The sequence below is a fragment of the Bos grunniens genome, chromosome 10 (genome assembly GCF_055505025.1).
Source record: "Bos grunniens cultivar Pamir isolate PY7600 chromosome 10, Bosgru_T2T1.0, whole genome shotgun sequence".
Lineage (NCBI taxonomy): Eukaryota > Metazoa > Chordata > Mammalia > Artiodactyla > Bovidae > Bos > Bos grunniens.
In genome coordinates, this window is record NC_141174.1 from 71,714,188 (window position 1) to 71,735,676 (window position 21,489).

The following is a 21,489-nucleotide window of genomic DNA, read 5'->3' on the forward strand; positions in this document are numbered from 1 at the left end:
TGGTTACATAATGCCCTTGTCTTCTGTTGAAGGTAACTGGTTAAGCCTGTGAAATGTTCATTGATCTAAATGGATGGGTCTGAGGGGAAGGGCTTGTCAGCGGAGACAGCTTATCAGAAGCGGGTTGTTCTTCCACCCCCCTTATTTATCCCGAAACCAGGGGAAATTCCCCTGGGAGCATAGAGGCCTCAGCGGGAACATTGCAGAGACTCAAGAGAGGAGAAATGGTTTGTAAACGAACATTTAAAACAAGAAAACACTTCTGTTTTTAAAGCCAATGAGTATAAAGTACCAGTGGGAGACGTGAGTTGACAGCTGGGACTCTGCATCCGTCTGGCCGAGGGATTCTGAGTCAATCTCTGACAGACGAAAAGTGGGACTTGGAGAACTCGGGACTGTCAGAACCTACTCAAAATTCCTGGGCTTGCCATTTCAAACCAAATTCAAACCTTCCAGAGCTTGAGATTAAAGAGAGTGCTTACAGAAAAATAAAAGAGGTTTGAAAACGCTTATTAAGAGGCATCTTAGAAATCTTTATAAAGCATCATCTGTGATGATTTACATGCAAATGAATACGAATGTGCTTGGCATACATTATGTAGGGTTTTCAGACTTGATCAAATCCAGACTGATCATACAGAAAGAAAGGCACAGACTAGAGCCACTAGAGAGACTGAAGGAAGGATGGCCTGCCCACTCCTGGTTTGCAGCAGAGGAGACATGAGAGAGAACACACTCTTATTCAGTCACTTAAGGACAACTATTGCTCCCAGGCTACAGTCTGAGACCAGAGATAACTCAGGAGGTTTCTGGGAACCTGAGATGCCCTCAGAGCTGCACGTGTGCATCGAAGAAGCCTTGAGCACGAATTTACCCCTTACTCCAAAGTGCCAGAGGCTGTAGCCTCTTTCCAGGGTTTCTTGGGGGCCTCATTACTTCCATCATGAGTTTCCAGGCTTCCCAGGTGTCTGAAGTGACCTCTCTCGGTGACAGGACAGGAACCAGGATGCTAGGCCTTTGCTAATCAGTCTGAATTATTAAAGAAGTTTCCCAGGTTCAGAAAGTTGCTACAGAGTGTAAGATGTAGATAAAATGTAAAAAGGGACCAAAAAATGCCACCAGGTCCTCAAACTGCCATAAGCAGGAAAGTCTGACAGGGTTATATAACAAGCTAAAATAGGTCTCTTGAAAAACTAATGGAACTTCTGAGTTCTTATTTAATGCTGCTGCTGCTGCTGCTGCTAAGTCGCTTCAGTCGTGTCCGACTCTGTGCGACCCCATAGACCGCAGCCCACCAGGCTCCCCTATCCCTGGGATTCTCCAGGCAAGAACACTGCAGTGGGTTGCCATTTCCTTCTCCTATGCATGAAAGTGAAAAGTGAAAGTGAAGTTGCCCAGTCGTGTCCGACTCCTAGCGACCCCATGGACTGCAGCCTACCAGGCTCCTCCATCCATGGGATTTGCTAGGCAAGAGTACTGGAGTGGGTTGCCATTGCCTTCTCCTATTTAATGCTAAACGACTTATTTTTTTCACAAAAGATATGAGTCCTAAAAATTACACAAAGCAAACAAGTAAGGAAGTGTGTGTTGCTCCATCAAAGAGAATCATCGGCTTAGTGCATTACATAGTACAGAATCCATGGAGTATCAGGCAGTCACTAGTCCTGCACTCCAGCCAGGTTTTCCTGATTCTCTCCCTCAGTCTTTTCTAAAATCAACAACTCAAACTCAAGGTAAAAAATGGCACTGAAGAACAATATGAAGTAGGCACAAGTTTGCTTTGATGCCTATCCTCTCTTATTTTCCCACCCTTGTTCATATACCAAGTCACCTCCAATCCCAGGTGTAGTCCTCACACTTAAAAATAGGAGTAAAGATGACCACAAAACGTTTTTGTCCTCAAAAAGTATTGGTATGTGTACAGTAAATAAACACGTATGAGATAATACAGTAAAATACAGTTCAGTTGTTCAGTTGTATCTGACTCTTTGCGACCCCATGAACCACAGCACACTAGGCCAACTCCCGGAGTCCACGCAAAACCATGTCCATTGAGTCGGTGATGCCATCCAATCATCTCATCCTCTGTTGTCCCCTTCTCCTCCTGCCCTCAATCTTTCCCCAAATCAGGGTCTTTTCAAATGAGTCAGCTCTTCATATCAGGTGGCCAAAGTATTGGAGTTTCAGCTTCAACATCAGTCCTTCCAATGAACACCCAGGACTAATCTCCTTCAGAATGGACTGGTTGGATCTCCTTACAGTCCAAGGGACTCTCAAGAGTCTTCTCCAACACCACAGTTCAAAAGCATCAATTCTTCAGCACTCAGCTTTCTTTAATTTGGTTTATTTTCTATAAACCTCTTATTTACCCATTGGTGTTTCATTGGGTAAGTCTGGTTATCCATACAAAACAGAATTTTCCCCAGATCATTCAAATGAAGACACTCATGAAAGGCAACCTTATAGAGGCATGGGCATGGCCAAAAGAAAAAAATGAAGAATGGTGAGGAACCCAGAAATTAGCAACAGAAGAAACAATTAACACCCCTACTGCTTAAGGAGCAAGTGAGAAAACAGCTTCACTGAGCTCATAGGACTGGAAGGCAAAAGTAGGAAGTCAAGAAACACCTGGAGTAACAGGCAAATTTGGCCTTGAAGTACAGAATGAAGCAGGGCAAAGGCTAATACAGTTCTGCCAAGAGAATGCACTGGTCATAGCAAACACCCTCTTCCAACAACACAAGAGAAGACTCTACACATGGACATCACCAGATGGTCTATACTGAAATCAGATTGATTATATTATTTGCAGCCAAAGATGGAGAAGCTCTATACAGTCAGCGAAAAGAAGACCAGGAGCTGACTGTGGCTCAGATCATGAACTCCTTATTGCCAAATTAGATTGAAATTGAAGAAAGTGGAGAAAACCACTAGACCATTCACGTATGACCTAAATTATATCCCTTATGACTATGCAGTGGAAGTGAGAAATAGATTTAAGGGACTAGATCTGATAGACAGAGTGCTTGATGAACTATGAATGGAGGTTTGTGACACTGTGCAGGAGACAGGAATAAAGACCATCTTCAAGAAAAAGAAATGCAAAAAAAGCAAAATGGCTGTCTGAGGAGGCCTTACAAATAGCTTTGAAAAGAAGGGAAGTGAAAAGCAAAGGAGAAAAGGAAAGATATACCCATTTGAATGCAGAGTTCCAAAGAATAGCAAGGAGAGATAAGAAAGCCCTCCTCAGTTATCAGTGCAAAGATATAGAGAAAAACAATAGAATGGGAAAGACTAGAGATCTCTTCAAGAAAATTAGAGATACCAAGGGAACATTTCATGCAGAGATGGGCTCAATAACGGACAGAAATGGTAGGGACCTAACAGAAGCAAAAGATATTAAGATGAAGTGGCAAGAATACACAGAAGAACTGTACAAAAAAGATCTTCACGACCCAGATAGTCATGATGGTGTGATCACTCACCTAGAGCCAGACATCCTGGAATGTGAAGTCAAGTGGGCCTTCGGAAGCATCACTATGAACAAAGCTAGTGGTGGTGATGGAATTCCAGTTGAGCTATTTCAAATCCTGAAAGATGATGCTGTGAAAGTGCTGCACTCAATATGCCAACAGATTTGTAAAACTCAGCAGTGGCCACAGGACAAGAAAAGGTCAGTTTTCATTCCAATCTCAAAAAAAGACAATACTAAAGAATGCTCAAACTATCGCACAATTGCACTCATCTCACACGCTAGTAGAGTAATGCTCAAAATTCTCCAAGCAAGGCTTTAGCAATACATGAACCGTGAACTTCCAGATGTTCAAGCTGGTTTTAGAAAAGGCAGAGGAGCCAGAGATTAAATTGCCAACATCTGCTGGATCATCAAAAAAGCAAGAGAGTTCCAGAAAAACATCTATTTCTGCTTTATTGACTATGCCAAAGCCTTTGACTGTGTGGATCACAATAAACTGTGGAAAATTCTGAAAGCGATGGGAATACCAGACCACCTGACCTGCCTCTTGAGAAACCTATATGCAGGTCAGGAAACAACAGTTAGAACTGGTCATGGAACAACAGACTGGTTCCAAATAGGAACCAAGTCTGGAATCAAGATTGCTGGGAGAGATATCAATAACCTCAGATATGCAGATGACACCCTTATGGCAGAAAGTGAAGAGGAACTAAAGAGCCTCTTGATGAAAGTGAAAGAGGAGAGTGAAAAAGTTGGCTTAAAGCTCAACATTCAGAAAACGAAGATCAAGGCATCTGGTCCCATCACTTCATGGCAAATAGATGGGGAAACAGTGGCTGACTATTTTTCTGGGCTCCAAAATCACTGCAGATGGTGATTGCAGCCATGAAATTAAAAGACACTTACTCCTTGGCAGGAAAGTTATGACCAACCTAAACAGCATATTAAAAAGCAGAGACATTACTTTGTCAATAAAGGTCTGTCTAGTCAAGGCTATGGTTTTTCCATTGGTCATGTATGCATGTGAGAGCTGGACTATAAAGAAAGCTGAGCACTGAAGAATTGATGCTTTTGAACTGTGGTGTTGGAGAAGACTCTTGAGTCCCTTGGACTGCAAGGAGATCCAACCAGTCTATCCTAAAAGAGATCAGTCCTGGGTGTTCATTGGAAGGACTAATGTTGAAGCTGAAACTCCAATACTTTGGCCACCTGATGCAAAGAGCTGACTCATTGGAAAAGACCCTGATGCTGGGAAAGATTGAGGGCAGGAGGAGAAGGGAATGACAGAGGATGAGATGGTTGGATGGCATCACTGACTCTATCAACATGGGTTTGGGTAGACTCCGGGAGTTGGTAATGGACAGGGAGTGCTGACGTGCTGCGGTTCATGGGATCGCAAAGAGTCAGACACGACTGAGTGACTAAACTGAACTGAGCTCATAGAGCTGGAGTCATAGAGGGAGGTAACTGTTTGTAGAGTAGTGATGCCAAAGTGGGCAGAGAGCAAGGAGAAATATCCCAAACATGTTATCCCCCTGCTGTTATTTACCATTGGTTGAACTCAGCCGGAAATCAAAGTGCAAGGGAGCCCAAGTGACTGACACTTCTGTAGAGGTCAGACAACTAGGGCACAAAGCAGAGCAGAGGATACCATGTGGAGTGGTGCATGAGTTGAAAGTAGAAGAAAAATCAGCATGTTAATTTTCTTTTCTTTTAGCTCCATGAGGATGTTCCTAACACCCCACATTCTACATGGTATTTGTGTCCTTCTAACTTCTTGTTGTAGGGATTCAGATAAGCTCAGTTTTAAAATCTCTTTAGTATCACAAAAATTTCCTATTTTTTTTTCTGTTCTATTCACCTTCTCAATAATCTAATTAATCTTCTTAAAATACTACACAACTCAGTTATTCTAAAAGCCAGCTCAAATGCTACCACTTTTACCATGATTTTCTTAGTTGCCCCAGATACAATGAGGCCTCCTGTTTTAAATTCTTAAGTATACTGTCTTAACCACTTGTATGGTATTTATCACATGCCTCCTGGTGCCTCAGAAAATTATGTACATGCTTTCCTCCTATATCATACCAAATCTTCTTAAAAGCTTGTATGGTTTCTTGGATATGTCTATATCCCATACTAGGTCACTGTATTCACTTGCTTTCTTTTTACATAGTAATCACACCTTAAACATTTATTAGATGTCAACTTACAGATGAATATTCCCTCCACCTCTCTCTTCTTTGCTTGACAGTTCCATTTGATCTATAATTATCAGCTTAAATGTCATTTTCTCAAGGAAGCCATCCTTGACCTTTGTCTGCTCCCAAGGATATGTACTCCTCCTGGGTACCCTGTGCTTTGGCCAGCATAGCATTTAACATAGTCATACAGCTTATAAATGATAGAGCCATGTTTCAATTAAGTTCTATGTGATTCCAGAAATCATATTTTTATGACTTACCATACTAATTCTCAAAGAGAATGTAGGAAGGAAAAATTGCACTGGGGTAATGAGATAGAAGACTTCATGAAAAAGGTAGTGATTGAGGTAAACTTTGAAATGCAATTAATTTTAGCAGGTAGATGCAGCTAAGGCAGGCATTATGTACACAGAGAATAAAAGGCATAAAGGCATGGCCCTATTGTAATACAGACCATGTTTGAAGCATTGTGGGAAATAAGGCTGCTTATGGTTGATGCCATGTTGCGGAGGACCTTTGTTGTAGGAACCTATGGCTTCAATTTGTGGACCCTAGGACAGAGCAGATTGGTGAAGAGTGGAGAATGAATCTAGCCACATAAAGGAATATAACTGATGGAGGGTGGAGACAGAATGGCAGATAAGGGGAACTTGAAGTAACCTCCTGTCATGAAAACACCAAAATCACAGCTCTGAATAATTGACAAAAAATTTTGAACCTACCAAAAACTATATCCTATATCTAAAGTAGCAGCAGTAGTGAGACACTAGGAGAGGCATTTTTGTGATATAATCAACTCCCATACCCATGGTGTGGGTGACCCACAAACTGGAAAATAATTCTGTCACAGGGGTTCTCCCACAGCAGTGAGGGTTCAGAGCTCCATGTCAGTCTCTCTAGCCTGGCAGTCTGACATTAGGAGGAGCCCCCAGAGAACTTGGCTTTGAAGGCTGCTGCTGCTGCTGCTAAGTCGCTTCAGTCGTGTCCAACTCTGTGTGACCCCATAGACGGCAGCCCACCAGGCTCCCCTGTCCCTGGGATTCTCCAGGCAAGAACACTGGAGTGGGTTGCCATTTCCTTCTGCAGGAATTCTATAAAATTAGAGGAAAGAGACCTTTCCTAAGGCCTTCAAAGACCCCTTGGGCTGTATCCATGGAGGGCATCATGGAGTCTCCAGTGACCACCCCACAGCCATTTCATGTGGACCAGGCTGTGACGCAGCTTCAGGGCACCTCAGGCTTTTCAGGGTCCCATGTGTTCTCTGAGTGGAAAAATGCTGATGGTGTGTGGGAGGTCAGAGTTGCGAAGCCCACGGAGCAGCCCATCCCAAGTGTCACACCTACATGGGGACAGCCCTGCTTGGGGCTCCTGCAGGATGGAGTCTCCAGAGAGTAAAAATGTATAACAGTGGTGTTCAAACTGCAGCACTTTGGAACTTTTTTGTTTGTTAAAAAAACACTTGCTGTAATAATAGTGCTATATGGGATCTCTATTTAAAAATGGTTCTAGAATGAATTCACTTCCATGACACTTCACACCGAACATGGTGACCCATGCTCAAAAAACTTGAGATTTAACAGACAAGTGTTGTTGGATATGTTGTCTTAACTAAAGCAGCTTCCTTCCTAGAAAGCAGAATTATGGGGAGCTCATCTAAGAACTGCATGCAAGGGTGTTTCTTCCCTCAAATGTAAAGTGTCCTTAGGTGATAGGTTTTGTAACATGAAACTGGAGACCAGACTTGCACTGAAGTACAGGTAAGGATGGGCTTCCCTAGTGGCTCAGACAATAAAGAATCCTCCTGCAATGAGGGAGACCTGGGCTTGATTCCTGGGTTGGGAAGATTCGCTGGAGGAGGGCATGGCAACCCATTCCAGTATTCTTGCCTGGAGAATCCGCATGGACAGAGGAGCCTGGTGGCCTATAGGTCACAGAGTGACAAAGAGTCAGACACAACTGAGTGACTAAGCACAGCACAGGGGAAAGAGAGACCCCATTCTTAGAGGGCTCACAAAGGTTTTATGTGTACTGGAACCCAGAGCAAAGCACTGACTCTAGGAGCATGAGCTAGACCACCTGTGGGTCTTGGAGAGTCTCCAGGGGAGGCAAAGGCCAGCCATGGCTCACAATGGGGGCAAGGACACTGCTGACAGAGGACCCAGTGAATATTCATCACTGTGAGCTCTTCTGGAGGCCACCATTTTGGCACTGAGACCTAGCCCCACCTAACAGCCTGCAGGCTCCAGTGCTGAGATGCCTCAGGCAAAACAACCAACAGGGTGGAAATACAGCCCCACCCATTAGCAGAGAGGCTGCCCAAAGTCCTCCTGATCCCACAGCTAGCTCTAAGCATACTCCTTGACATGCCATTGCTGACAAGAGGGACAAGATCCAGGTCTTCCCACCAGTGGACAGACACCAGTTTCTCTCACCAGTAAGCCTGCATAAGCCTCTAAGTCAACTTCATCCAGTTGAGCTATTTCAAATCCTAAAAGATGATGCTATGAAAGTGCTGCACTCAATATGTCAATAAATTGGGAAAACTCAGCAGTGGCCACAGGACAGGAAAAGGTCAGTTTTCATTCCAATCCCAAAGAAAGACAATGACAAAGAATGCTCAAACTATCGCACAATTGCACTCATCTCACACGCTAGTAGAGTAATGCTCAAAATTCTCCAAGCCAGGCTTCAGCAATACATGAACCGTGAACTTCCAGATGTTCAAGCTGGTTTTAGAAAAGGCAGAGGAACCAGAGATCAAACTGCCAACATCCACTGGATCACTGAAAAAGCAAGAGAGTTCCAGAAAAACATCTATTTCTGCTTTATTGACTATGCCAAAGCCTTTGACTGTGTGGATCACAATGAACTGGAAAATTCTGAAAGAGATGGGAATACCAGAACACATGACCTACCTCTTGAGAAACCTGTATGCAGGTCAGGAAGCAACAGTTAGAACTGGACATGGAACAACAGACTGGTTCCAAATAGGAAAAGGAGTACGTCAAGGATGTATATTGTCACTCTGCTTATTTAACTTACACGCAGAATACATCATGAGAAACGCTGGGCTGGAGGAAGCACAGCTGGAATCAAGATTGCTGGGAGAAATATCAATAACCTCAGATATGCAGAGGACACCACCCTTATGGCAGAAAGTGAAGAAGAACCAAAGAGCCTCTTGATGAAAGTGAAAAAGTTGGCTTAAAGCTCAACATTCAGAAGATGAAGATCATGGCATCTGGTACCATCACTTCATGACAAATAGATGGGGAAACAGTGTCAGACTTTATTTTGGGGGGCTCCAAAATCACTGCAGATGGTGATTGCAGCCATGAAATTAAAAGACGCTTACTCCTTGGAAGGAAAGTTATGACCAACTTAAACAGCATATTAAAAGCAGAGACGTTACTTTTTCAACAAAGGTCCATCTAGTCAAGGCTATGGTTTTTCCAGTGGCCATGTATGGATGTGAGAGTTGGACTGTAAAGAAAGCTGAGCGCTGAAGAATTGATGCTTTTGAACTGTGGTGTTGGAGAAGATTCTTGAGAGTCCCTTGGACTGCAAAGAGATCCAACCAGCCCATCCTAAAAGAACTCAGTCCTGGGTGTTCATTGGAAGGACTGATGCTGAAGCTTAAACTCCAATACTTTGGCCACCTGATGTGAAGAGCTGACTCATTGGAAAAGACCCTGATGCTGGGAAAGATTGAGAGCAGGAGGAGAAGGGAATGACAGAGGATGAGATGGTTGGATGGCATCACCGACTCAATGGACATGAATTTTGGTGGACTCTGGGAATTGGTGATGGACAGGGAGGCCTGCCATGCTGCAGTTAGTGGGGTCACAAAGAGTTGGACATGACTGAGCGACTGACTAAACAACTTCATCCACCAGGGGGCAGACACTAGAAGTAATGGGAACAACAATCCTACAGCCTGAGGAATGGAGGCCACAAACACAGAAAGTCAGACAAAATGAAACAAAATGAGAAGGCAGAGAAATATGTTACAGAAAGAAGAATAAAAGTTCAGAATAACAACTAAGTGATGTGGAGATAGGCAATCTTACTGAAAAAGAATTCAGAGTAATGACAGTAAAGATAATCCAAGATTTCAAGAAAGAATTGAGGTGCAGATTGAGAAAACACATGAAATGCTTACCAAAGAACTGGAAGATTTAAAGGATAAACAAGATTACAAATACAATAACAAAAAATAAACTAGAAGGAATCGATAGAATAAATAAGACAGAAAAATGAATAAGTGAGCTGGAAGACAAATTGTTAGAAATCACTGCTATGAAATAAAATGAAAAAAGAATGGAAAGGAATAAGGATAGTCTGGACAGGGAGGCCTGGCATGCTGCGATTCATGGGGTCACAAAGAGTCAGACACGACTGAGTAACTAAATTGAAGAAACATCTGGAACAAAATTAAACATACCCACATTCATATTATAGTGGTGTTAGAAGAAGGCAGAGAGAGATAGGCCTGAGAAAATGTTTGAAGAGGTAACAGGCAAAAACTTCCATAACATGGGAAAGGAAATACTCAAGTCCAGGAAGCATAAAAAGTCCCATATAGGATAAATTCAAGGAGGAACATGGTGAGACACAGATTAATCAAACTGATAAGAATTAAAGACAAAGAGAAAATATCAAAAGCAACGAGAGAAAAGCAACAAACAACATATAAGGGAATCTCCATAAGGTTATCAGCTGAGTTATCAGCTACCCAGCAAGACTCTTATTCAGATTTGATGGAGAAATCAAAAGTTTTACAGACAAGCAAAACCTAAGAGAATTCAACACAACCAAACCAGCTTACAACAATATTAAAGGAACTTCTCTAGACAAAAGAGAAAAAGCTACAACTAAAAACAAGAAAATTACAAATGTGAAAGCTCACTCATAGAGGCAAACATAGAGTACAAGTAACATCTGTACATAAATGTGATATCAAAATCAGCAATCGTGAGGGGAGTACAAATGCAGGATACTGGAAATGCATTTGAAATTAAGAGACCAGCAACTTTAAACAATCTTGTATGTATGTATACACACACACACACACACACACACTGGTATCAAAACCTCCTGTTAATCACAAACCAAAAATCTACAATAGATACACAGACACAAAAGAAAACAATCCAAATACAACACTAAAGACAGTAATCAAATAACAAGAGAACAAAATAAGAAGGGAAGAAAAAAGACCTACAAATCCAAAACAATGAACAAAAATGGCAATAAGAACATACTTATTGGTAACACCTTAAATGTAAACAAATTAAATGCTCAAACCAAAAGACATAGACAGGCTGAATGGATAGAAAAACATACTCTCTACATATGCTGTCTACAAGAGACCCATTTCAGATCTAGGGACACGTACTAACTGAAAGTAACAAGATAGAAAATGTTATTCTATGAAAATGGAAATCAAAAGAAAGCTAGAGTAACAATACTCATATCAAACAAAATATAATTTAAAGAATGTTACAAGAGACAAAGAGGGACACTACACAATGATCAAGGGATCAATCTAAGAAGAAGCTATAACAATTTTATATCTATCTATCTATATGCACCTAACATAGGAGCACCTCAGTATGGATAATGTAAATACTAACAGCCATAGAAGGAGCAATCAGCAGTAACACACTAATAGTAGTGGACTTTAACACCCCACTTTCACCAATGGACAGATGATCCAGACAAAATCAAAAGGAAACACAGGCCTTAAATGACAAATTAGGCAAGATGAACTTGATATTTATAGAGCATCCCGTCCAAAAGCATAGAATACACATTTTCCTCTAATGTACATGTTGTGTGTTCTCCAAGATTGATCACGTGCTGGGCCATAAAGTAAGCCTAGGTAGATTTAAGAAAACTGAAGTCAAATAAAGAACCAAACAGCTCTATGAGATTAGGAACCACCTACAAAAACACTATAAATATCATAAACACATAGAAGTGAAATAATACACTACCCAAGCAACCAATTGGAGAAGACTCTTGAGAGTCCCTTGGATTGAAAGGAGATGAAACCAGTCAATTCTAAAGGAAGTCAGTCCTTAATATTCATTGAAAAGGACTTACACTGAAGCTGAAGCTCCAATACTTTGGTCACCTGATGTGAAGAACTGACTCATTTGAAAAGACCCTGATGCTGGGAAAGATTGAAGGCAGGAGGAGAAGGGGATGACAGAGGATGAGATGGTTGGATGGCATCACAGACTCAATGGATATGAGTTTGAGCAAGCTCTATGAGATAGTGAAGGATAGGGAAGCCTGGCATGCTGCAGTCCAAGGGGTCACAAAGAGTCAAACACGACTGAGTGACTGAACAGAACTGAACTGAAGCAACCAATGGATCACTAAAGAAATCAAAGAATACCTACAGACAAATGAAAACAAAAGCATGAAAGTTCAAAACCTATGGGATGCAGCAAAAACTAGTTCTAAGAGGGAAGTTTGTAGCAAAACCATCTTACCTCAGCTTTCTTCACAGTCCAACTCTCGCATGCATACATGACCACTGGAAAAACCACAGCCTTGACTAGATGGACCTTTTTTGGCAAAGTAATGTCTCTGCTTTTGAATATGCTATCTAGGTTGGTCATAACTTTCCTTCCAAGGAGTAAGCGTCTTTTAATTTCATGGCTGCAGTCACCATCTGCAGTGATTTTGGAACCCAAAAAAATAAAGTCTGACACTGTTTCCACTGTTTCCCCATCTATTTCTCATACACTACTATATATAAAATATAAAATGAACTCTACTCAATATTCTGTAATAACCCATATGGGAAAATAACCTGGAAAAGACTGCAATATATATATGTATAACTCAATCACTTTTCTATATAACTGAAACTAATAGAAAAAGAGTAGAAAAATAGCTCCAGAGAGAATGAAGAAGCAGGGCCAAAGCAGAAATGATGCTCAGTTGTAGATGTGTCTGGTGTGAAAGTAAAGCCCAATACTGTAAAGAATAATATTGCATAGGAACCTGGAATGCTAGGTTCATAATCAAGGTAAACTTGACATGGTTGAAGAGGAGATAGCAAGAGTGAACACTGGCATTTTTGGAATCAGTGAACTAAAATGGATGGGAATAGGTGAATGTAATTTAGATGGCCATTGTACCTACTACTGTGGGCAAGAATCCCTCAGAAGAAATGGAATAGCCCTCACTGTGACTAAAGACTCTGAAATACAGCACTCGAGTACAATCTCAGGACATATATATACCTGTGGTTGATTCATATGGAGGTTTGACAGAAACAACAAAATTCTGTAAAGCAATTTTCCCTCAATTAAAAAAAGATCTCTGTTTATTTTCAAGGCAAACCATTCAACATCACAGTAATCCAAGTCTATACCCCAACTACTAATGCTGAAGCTGAATGGTTCTATGAAGACCTCAAATACCTTCTAGAACTAATAACAACAACAACAAAAAAGATGCCCTATTCAACATAGGGTATTGGAATGCAAAAATAGGAAGTCAAGAGATACCTGGAGTAACAGGCAAGTTTGACCTCAGAGTACAAAATGAAATAGGGCAAAGGCTAACAGGGTTTGCCAAAAGAATGCACTGGTCAAAGAAAACACCCTCTTCCAACAATACAAGAGAAGACTCTACACATGGACATAACCAAATGATCAACACCAAAATCAGACTGATTATATTCTATGCAGCTGAAGACAGAGAAGATCTATAACAGTTAGCCAAACAAGAACTGGAGTTGACTGTGGTTCAGATCATGAGCTCCTTGTTGCAAAATTCAGGCTTAAATTGAAGAAAGTAGGGAAAATCACTAGACCATTCAGGTTTAACCTAAATCAAATCCCTTATGATTATATAGTGGACATGACAAATAGATTCAAAGAATTAGATATAGTAGACAGTGTCTGAAGAACTGTATTGCAGTGTCTGAAGAACTATGATAGAGGTTCATAACACTGTATACGATGTGATGACCAAAATAATCCCCAAGATAAATAAATACAAGACAGCAAAATAGTTGACTGAGGAGGGCTTATAAATAGCTGAGAAAAAAGCGAACTGGAAGGCAAAGGAGAAAGGGAAAGATATACCTAACTGACTGCAGAGTTCCAGAGACTAGCAAGAAGAGATATGAAAGTCTTCTTAAGCGAACAATACAAAGAAATAGAGGAAAACAATAGAATGAGAAAGACTAAAGTTCACATCAGGAAAATTGGAGATACTAAGGGAATATTTCATGCAAAGACAGGCACATAAAGGACAGAAATGGAAAGGACCTAACAGAAGCAGAAGAGATTGAGAAGAAGTGGCAAGAATCCATAGAAGAACTGTAAAAAAAACAAACAAAAACCAAACGGTTTTAATGACCCAGATAATCACAATGATGTGGTCATTCATCTGCAGCCAGACATCTAGGAATTTGAAATCAAGTGGGCCTTAGCAAGCATTACTAAGAACAAAGCTAGTAAGGGTAATGAAATTCCAGCTGAGCTATTTCAAATCCTAAAAGATGACGCTGTGAAAGTGCTTCACTCAATATGCCAGCAAATTTGGAAAACTCAGCAGTGAGTGGTCACAGGACTGGAAAAGGTCAGTTTTCACTCCAATCCCAAAGAAAGGCAATGCAAAAGAATGTACAGACTACCATAAATTGTGCTCATTTCACACGCTAGCAAGGTAATCCTCAAAATCCTTCAAACTAGGCTTCAACAGTATGTGAATCGAGAACTTCCAGATATACAAACTGCATTTAGAAAAGGCAGAGGAACAAGAGATCAAATACCAGACCACCTTACCTGCATCCTGAGAAACCTGTATGCAGGTCAGAAACTACAGTTAGAACCAGACATGGAACAAGGGACTGGTTCAAAATTGGGAAAGGAGTATATCAGGGCTGTATATTGTCACCCTGCTTATTTAACTTAGATTCAGAGTGCATCATGGGAAATGCTGGGCTGGAAGAGTCATGAGCTGGAATCAAGATTGCCAGGAGAAATATCAACAACCTCAGATATGCAGATGATACCATTCTAATGGCAGAAAGCAAAGAGGAACTAAAGAGCCTCTTGATGAATGTGAAAGAGGAAAGTGAAAAAGCTGGCTTAAAACTCAACATTCAAAAAATTAAGATCATGGCATTGGTCTCATCACTTCATAGCAAATAGATGGGGGAAAAGTGGAAAGAGTGACAGATTATATTTTCTTTGGCTCCAAAGAGATGTCACTTTGCTGACAAAAATTTGTATAGTCAAAGCTATGGTTTTTCCAATAATCATATACTGATGTGAGAAGTGGACCATAAAGAAGGCTGAGTGCCGAAGAATTGATGTTTTCAAAATGTGGTGCTGGAGAAGACTCTTGAGAGTGCCTTGGACAGCAAGATCAAACCATTCAATCCTAAAAGAAATCAACCCTGAATAGTCAGCTTGTGCTGAAGCTCTAATACTTAGGCCACCTCATAAGAAGAGGTGACTCATTGGAAAAGTCCCTGATGCTGGGAAAGATTGAGGGCAGGAAGAAAAGGGCAACAGAGGATGAAATGGTTGGATGGCATCACAGACTCAATGAACATGAGTTTGAGCAAACTCTGGGAGATAACTGAAAGACTGGGAAGCCTTGTGTGTTGCAATCCATGCAGTTGCAGAGTCTGACACCACTTAGTGACTAAACCACCACAAAAGTCCAATAAGAATTAAATTAAAAAAGGTATATTCCTGGAAAACTAGATATTTTTGAATATGAAAATACTCATGTGTTTTGTTGCTTTTTTTTTTTTAACATGAGCCTTCTGAAACATTGTTTTAACTCTTATAAGTGACTTTGGACTCTAAAATCTTACCACCAAATGTATTCTTTACACATGTGGGTATAGAAATAGTAATGTTAGAAATGGGTTGCCATAGATTGTCAGTTAAGAAGAGGCAGCCTGTTGAAAAAGTTCTCACATGAGAAACAAGAGACTTCAGGAAAGAGGCTTTGGCTTACAAAGTTAAATGTTGTTCAGCTTTCTAGGATGGGTGTGTGTGTGTGGGTGTGTGTGGGTGTGTGTGTGTGTGTGTGCGCACACGCAGTCATGTCTCTTTGTGACCCCACGTAATGTAGCCTGCCAGGCTCTTCCGTCCATAGAATTTTCCAGGCCAGATTCATGAAGTATGTTGCCATCTTGTCCCCCTGGGTATCTTCCCAACCCAGCGATCAAACCCATGTGTCTTGCATCCCCTGCATTGGCAGGTGGATTCTTTACTACTAGCACCACCCACGAAGCGCCTAGGATGGTTAGAATTAATCTTCCCCTAGGTGATCTTCCCTTGTGGCTCAGCTGGTAAAGAATCCATCTGCAATGCGGGAGACCTGGGTTCAATCCCTGGATTGGGAAGATCCCCTGGTGAAGGGAAAGGCTACCCACTTCAGTATTCTGGCCTGGAGAGTTCTAAGGACTGTATAGTCCATTGTGTTGCAAAGAGTCAGACATTTCAGGTGATCTATTGCTTTTCCTCACATACATACAGACTATTAATAGCTGAGGGAGGTGGGAGGAGGGTTCAGGATTGGGAATACGTGTACACCCGTAGCGGCTTCATGTTGATGTATGGCAAAACCAATACAATATTGTAAAGTAATTAGCCTCTAATTAAAATAAATTTAAATTAAAAAAAGTTTAAAAAATAAAAAGAAAAAAAAAGAAAATTACTTTCAAATGTCCCATGTACTGTTTTGTCAAATACTGTATATGTTCCTTTCTCATTTATTCTACTTGGGCTCCAATTATAATATGTTCTTTATTTTTCAGCGTGTCCTATGTGTTTATGTTCTTTAATCTTTACATTATTGTTTCTCTTTGTTCTTTAGATATATTCTAACCAATATAATTATATTGGTTACAATTATATAATTATAATGCTGCTGCTGCTGCTGCTGCTGCATCGCTTTAGTCATGTCTGACTTTGTGTGACCCCATAGACGGCAGCCCACCAGGCTTCCTGTCCCTGGGATTCTCCAAGCAAGAACACTGGAGTGGGTTGCCATTTCCTTCTCCAATGCATGAAAGTGAAAAGTGAAAGTTAAGTCGCTCAGTTGTGTCCAACTCTAGTGACCCCATGGACTGTAGCCTACCAGGCTCCTCCGTCCATGGGATTTTCTAGGCAAAAGTACTGGCATGGGGTGCCATTGCCTTCTCCAACATAATAAGTTGGTTTAAAACTCAACATTCAGAAAACTAAGATCATGACATCTGGTCCCATCACTTCATGGCAAATAGATGGGGAAACAGTGGAAACAGTGTCAGATTTTATTTTCTTGGGCTCCAAAATCACTGCAGATGGTGACTGCAGCCATGAAATTAAAAGACACTTGATCCTTGGAAGAAAACTTATGATCAACTTAGACAGCATATTAAAAAGCAGAGACATTACTTTGCCAGCAAAGATCAGTCTAGTCAAAGCTATGGTTTTCCCAGTAGTCACGTATGCATGTGAGAGTTGGACCATAAAGAAAGCTGACTGTCAAAGAATTGATGCTTTTGATCTGTGGTGTTGGAGAAGACTCTTGAGAGTCCCTTGGACTGCAAGGAGATCCAACCAGTCCATCCTAAAGGAGATCAGTCCTGGGTGTTCATTGGAAGGACTGATGTTGAAGCTGAAACTCTAATACTTTGGCCACTTGATGTGAAGAGCTGACTCATTTGAAAAGACCCTGATGCTGGGAAAGATTGAGGGCAGGAGGAGAAGGGGACAACAGAGGATGAGATAGTTGGATGGCATCACTGACTCAATGGACATGAGTTTAAGTAAACTCCGGGAGTTGCTGATGGATAGGGAGGCCTGGCGTGCTGCAGTCCATGCTGTCACAAAGAGTTGGACACAACTGAGCAACTGTTCACCATGATCCCCACTCACTCCTCCTGGATGGTATTCTATACTCAACACTCCTTTTTGTAGTAAAGCAATACAGCAAAAAATTCTGTTTTTTATAGATGTTCTGCTTAGTTTCATGTTCTCCTGTTCTTTGTAGCTTCAGAACTCAGCAAATATCCTGGGGGGAAAACGAGCTGTATATCAGGCCCAGTTCTATCCCTTCCTTCTCACTGTGATCTTAAGCCCTCAAGTTTCCAATTTTATCTACCCAGTCTCATAAGACTGCTTATTTCTCTGTGGCTCATCAGTGGCTCTCTATCCACATGAAATATGGATTCTCAAGTTTTCTTCATGTGATAGAATCAATAAATGCCTTCAAAGGAAAATGACTACATGTAAGCTCATATTTGAAGCTCTCTATCTCTGTAAATATTTTCATTTCATGTCATAGTTCCTTCAATAGTTCTCTGATGTCTTTAACAGATTTGTGTGTGTGTGTGCGTGCAAGTGGTATGGATAACTTTTTAGCTTATATGTAGAGTACATCATGAGAAATGCTGGGCTGGAGGAAGCATAAGCTAGAATCACAATTGCCAGGAGAAATATCAATAACCTCAGATATGCAGATGACACCACCCTTATGGCAGAAAGTGAAGAGGAACTAAAAAACCTCTTGATGAAAATGAAAGAGGAGAGTGAAAATGTTGGCTTAGAGCTCAACATTCAGAAAACAAAGATCATGGCATCTGGTCCCATCACTTCATGGCAAATAGATGGGGAAACAGTGGAAACAGTGGCTGACTTTATTTTGGGGGGGCTCCAAAATCACTGCAGATGGTGACTGCAGCCATGAAATTAAAAGACGCTTACTCCTTGGAAGGAAAGTTATGACCAACCTAGATAGCATATTAAAAAGCAGAGACATTATTTTGTCAACAAAGGTCCATCTAGTCAAGGCGATGGTTTTTCCTGTGGTCATGTATGGATGTGAGAGTTGGACTGTGAAGAAAGCTGAGCACCAAAGAATTGATGCTTTTGAACTGTGGTGTTGGAGAAGACTCTTGAGAATCTCTTGGACTGCAAGAAGATCCAACCAGTCCATCCTAAAGGAGATCAGTCCTGGGTGTTCATTGGAAGGACTGATGTTGAAGCTGAAGCTCCAATCCTTTGGCCACCTGATGCGAAGAGCTGACTCATTGGAAAAGACCCTGATGCTGGGAAAGATTGAGGGCAGGAGGAGAAGGGGATGAGAGAGGATGAGATCATTTGATGGCATCACTGACTCAATGGACATGGGTTTGGGTGGACTCTGGGAGTTGGTGATGGACAGGGAGGCCTGGTGTGCTCTGGTTCATGGGGTTGCAAAGAGTCAGACATGACTAAATGACTGAACTGAACTGAACATGGTCTGTGGTTGGTTGAATCCATGAATGTAGAGGAACTGTTGATATGGAGGACCATCTATATATAAGATGTATGTGGATTAACCCCCAAATTGTTCAAAGTTCAACCGTAGTGTGATCAAAAACTTGATTTTTTAACTAAGAATTAGGGAACATGGGATAGATCTCTGGCTCTGCAATTAATAAACTATATATATCATTAGGCTATTTACTTTGATTTCCTACATCTTTGTTTTCCTATCTGAAAATTAAAAACATTAGGTAAGTTCTAAGGTATGCTCTCTGATTCTATGAGCTTATATTCTCACGATTTAAACACTTTTATTGGTTTATAAGTAGAATTTGATATATTGTCATAGACCATCCTATAGAATCATCATAATAACAAAAATAGTATGTAATTAAATCATAAATATGCTTAGAAAATGATTGGTCTTTAGGTTTCCATTTTCATTGTAGTTTAATTAATATAACCAAAGACTTTAAAAATTACTAAGTTAACAAGTTTTTGTAAGTTTATTTATATTAACCATTACAATTAAGGTGATCATACGGACTTACCTGGGACATTCCCAGTTTATATTTGCTGGCCCCAAATAATTATGACCAGTTTCTCCATTTACTCTAAAAGTATTTCATTTTGCCTAAAAAGTTATATAGTCATTCTAGTTATAATTACAAATGAAAGAGAAGCTCAAGGTTGATTACATGAATAACTTCTTTTATGATTAATTGTTTAATTCTAATTAGAATATTGAGTATGCAAAAAAACAAAAATGATTATTGATAGAAACTATATTATAATTTCAGATATAATATTGGTAGCATCTAGAATATTCAGGCAATGTTTGGGTCCTTAGATACACAGTGGTTTCCTAAATGTGTTCATGTTTCTCATGGAAGAGAGAATCGCTTGGACAAGATGTTATTTACAACAGGCCAATAAAATATCATCCAGTGACTATCAGGGCTTTTAAACATAAATAACATAAAGACAAGATATCATCCATAGTACAAAAGTCAGTGATGGAGAACTCTAACGGGACACGTACCTCTTATACTAATGATCTCTATAGATCTGTCTACCTAATTAGATATCTCATAGTTTAGTTATGAGGTTACAAATGACTTTGATGAAGATAGTTCAGTTTATCACTAGATTTATATACAAAAAATATTTTACTTGTTCCCTCTCTTATAGGCAAAAGATGTACAAGAGACATATTTTGAAAAGACTCTGGAAATTAAAAGAAATTATCTTCATTCATAGGATTCTGGTTTAGGATGTGCCTTAGGAAGATCATGAACTCATCTCCTCCCATTAACACATTGAATCTACAGCTACATGTGGAGCAATTTTCTCTGGGAAAAAAACTTAAAAACTAGCTGAATGTCTTCTCTACACATCAGGTAAATGAGAAAAAATCCATATCAAAGTGGGAAGGAGAGGTTGACACATAATCTCGCTATAAAGCCTACTCCTAGCACAGCTGGGAGGAAACTCAAAGTCAAGAGCTGGATTTGAACTCCACATCAGCACTCCCAGATTTAAGGACTGCATCTGAAAGAGGACCATTCAAAACGTCTAGCTTTGAAAACCAGCGAGGCTCAAGTCCGGAAGACACAAAATGCTATCGTGAACTGAGAATTGGCTTTTAAAGGGCTCACAAGTTCAGATTCACTCCCCCAGGGCCCAGTGCAGAAGCAGCCAATTGAGGCACCCAGACTTTATGTGAAAGGGGTTGATATGATTATCTTAAAGTGTTGGCCTGAGGGGCAGGCATCTAATTTAACACACATCTAAGGGCCAATGGCAGTAATCTCTGGGGATACAAGCTGGCAGGCCCCATCATTATACTCTCCCTCTGCCTTTGTCTATCTTGCTGACACTCCCAGAAAGGAACTTGTACCCTCTTATGGGGACCCAATTTTTGTAGCTGACACCCTCAGGACACACCTAGATCTTCTGACTCTTGAGGGCAGTAGGGATTACACATGAGGGTCCCACAGGATTCTAGTCAACCGAGAAAGAGTTTTAAATATTAATGACTACCATCTCCAGGACACAGCAAGAGGAAACAGTCTGAGAAGCCTAGTCTTTCTGGGAAAGAGATCTATTAGCATATATTCATAGCTGTAACACAAGGGGTCTCCTCAGACCTCAGAAGATGGGTACCATCTTTACAGTCTTCCCGTCATGCTCCAGAGTGCAAGTATCTCCTGGAGAAAAACTTTTACATGCATTTGCAGCCCCAGTTTTTAGAGCTGGTGACCCAGATTTAGTGGGTGCTGCACACAGGACTGCTCTTGATCACATGGGTCTGTTGGCCATTCCCAGGTCCCAAAGGACTGTGACAATCAGGGAGAGAGTTCTTGACTGAGTAACACCCCCAGGACACTGCACACATAGCAGACTGAAACACAGCCCATCTTTCAGTGAGAGGCCTTTTTTTGGTCCAAGTGCTTTAGCTTAAAGGGAAGGTTTCTGCTTTGGTCTACATCTGGAAACTGGAGGAGATATTCTCAGGGAACAA

The 21,489-nt window shown here is 40.8% G+C and overlaps 1 long non-coding RNA gene across 2 annotated transcripts in view; it reads right to left on the minus strand.

Moving 5' to 3' along the window:
• LOC147364805 (uncharacterized) overlaps positions 1-21,489 on the minus strand; it is a 131,121-nt gene that overhangs the window by 16,279 nt on the left and 93,353 nt on the right. The window lies entirely within an intron of this gene.